The 2,500-nt window shown below is 47.6% G+C and overlaps 1 protein-coding gene across 1 annotated transcript in view; it reads right to left on the reverse strand.

Moving 5' to 3' along the window:
- LOC143287847 (uncharacterized) overlaps positions 1-2,500 on the reverse strand; it is a 200,786-nt gene that overhangs the window by 154,425 nt on the left and 43,861 nt on the right. The window lies entirely within an intron of this gene.

The raw sequence follows: 2,500 nt of genomic DNA on the forward strand, positions 1-2,500 counted from the left end.
GGAGACAGGAAGAGAGAGGAGGAGACAGGAAGAGAGAGAGGAGGAAGAGACAGGAAGAGAGAGGAGGAGACAGGAAGAGAGAGAGGAGGAGGAGACAGGAAGAGAGAGGAGGAGACAGGAAGAGAGAGAGGAGGAGACAGGAAGAGAGAGGAGGAGACAGGAAGAGAGAGAGGAGGAGACAGGAAGAGAGAGAGAGGAGACAGGAAGAGAGAGGAGGAGACAGGAAGAGAGAGAGGAGGAAGAGACAGGAAGAGAGAGGAGGAGACAGGAAGAGAGAGAGGAGGAGGAGACAGGAAGAGAGAGGAGGAGACAGGAAGAGAGAGAGGAGGAGACAGGAAGAGAGAGAGAGGAGACAGGAAGAGAGAGGAGGAGGAGGAGACAGGAAGAGAGAGGAGGAGGAGACAGGAAGAGAGAGGAGGAGACAGGAAGAGAGAGGAGGAGACAGGAAGAGAGAGAGGAGGAGGAGACAGGAAGAGAGAGAGAGAGAGAGGAGGAGGAGACAGGAAGAGACAGAGAGAGAAGAGGAGACAGGAAGAGAGAGAGAAAGAGAATGACAGAAAGCAGAATCGGAGAAAGCGAAAGGAAGAGAGAGGGAGAGAGAGGCAGAGTGAGGGAGAGGGGCAGGCAAACCGAAAGATAGACGATACAGACAGACATAATGCATAGACAGACAGACAGACAGACAGACACAGAGACAAAAAAAACAGAGGGGTGGAGAAAGACAGCGACACCCCCCCCCACCCCCCACCTCCCACCACCACCCCACTCCCGAAACACACACACACACACACACACACACACACACACACACACACACACACACACACACACACATAATTATATGTTCATTTGCTATTTGTCCGTATACTGTGTTTCCCCATAGAATTTGTTGTGTCTTATCACGCTTGATGTTTCATGTTATACTCTTCCTTTCCGCCGCCATCCCTTCCTCTTTTCTTCTATTTTCTTGTCTTTTCTTTTCTTTTTCTTTCGTTTTTTTTTTCGGAGGGCAGGATGAAAAAAAAAAGCTGCACAACCTTATTCTTTTACCCTCAATAAATATAATTTTGATTGGACTTGATTCACACACACACACACACACACACACACACACACACAGAGAGAGAGAGAGAGAGAGAGAGAGAGAGAGGGAGAAAGAACTCAGAACTCAGAACTCTGTTGTATTGTAGAAAGCCTTCTGACATATCACAATGTCGAGTACACACACACACACACACACACACACACACACACACACACACACACACACACACACACACACACACACGTGCGTGCGCGCACACACACTCGGTTCTGTAAAACAGGGCATTCAAACACATGAATCGCAAAAAAATCAAAAAAAAGGTAAATGCCTTCCATAGTCAACAAACCGGCTAAAGCATAAACGTTCGTTGTTTTAAATGTGTAACATAACAGAAAACGTAGGTTGTACCTGTTATCATAATGAAGCAGTGCGACGTTTATTGGAGTGATAAATCACAGAGAGGGAGAGAGAGGGAGGGAGAGAGAGGGAGGGAGGGAGAGAGAGAGACAGAGATCTCAGACACAGAGAGCGAGCGGGGGGCGGAGGGGAAGGGAGGGGGGGGGGCGGTAATACACAAAAGCAGAGTAAAAAGAATACACAAAGAGAAATAGAAACTATCAGTCCAACAAAAAGCAAACACACGGCTGCAAAAGAAAAAAATAAATAAACGCATTCAAACATACCCACGAAAAGCAGTGTTGATAGAAAAGGGAAAGAAGAAAAAAAAAAAAAAAAAACTGGGTCGGAAGATTTAACGATAATTATCGGACAGAACAATATTGACAAGACAAAAAATGATCCTAGGAGCACATTAACACAGGGGGTGGGCGTAGGAGAGAAGGGGTAGGGGGTGGCGGCGTGGGCAATGTCAAAACGTGCAAAAACGACAATTGATGACAAGGCGCAATAGCCGAGTGGTTAAAGCGTTGGACTGTCAATCTGAGGGTCCCGGGTTCGAATCACGGTGACGGCGCCTGGTGGGTAAAGGGTGGAGATTTTTACGATCTCCCAGGTCAACATATGTGCAGACCTGCTAGTGCCTGAACCCCCTTCGTGTGTATATGCAAGCAGAAGATCAAATACGGACGTTAAAGATCCTGTAATCCATGTCAGCGTTCGGTGGGTTATGGAAACAAGAACATACCCAGCGTGCACACCCCCGAAAACGGAGTATGGCTGCCTACATGGCGGGGTAAAAACGGTCATACACGTAAAAGCCCACTCGTGTGCAAACGAGTGAACGCAGAAGAAGAAGAAGATGACAAGGAAAAAACAAGGCAGGCGGAAATTGACAAACCAATCAATTCAAACAGGTTCTCGCCGGGCAAAGATCTAGTTTTCCTTTGGGGAGAGGGGGGAAAAAAAGGCTGTTTATTTCTTCTTGGCTCCAACAACGTTCACTCGTACGGGGTGAGTGGGATTTTTACGGGACTGACCGTTTTCACCCCCGGCCAT

The sequence above is a fragment of the Babylonia areolata genome, chromosome 12 (genome assembly GCF_041734735.1).
Source record: "Babylonia areolata isolate BAREFJ2019XMU chromosome 12, ASM4173473v1, whole genome shotgun sequence".
NCBI lineage: Eukaryota > Metazoa > Mollusca > Gastropoda > Neogastropoda > Buccinidae > Babylonia > Babylonia areolata.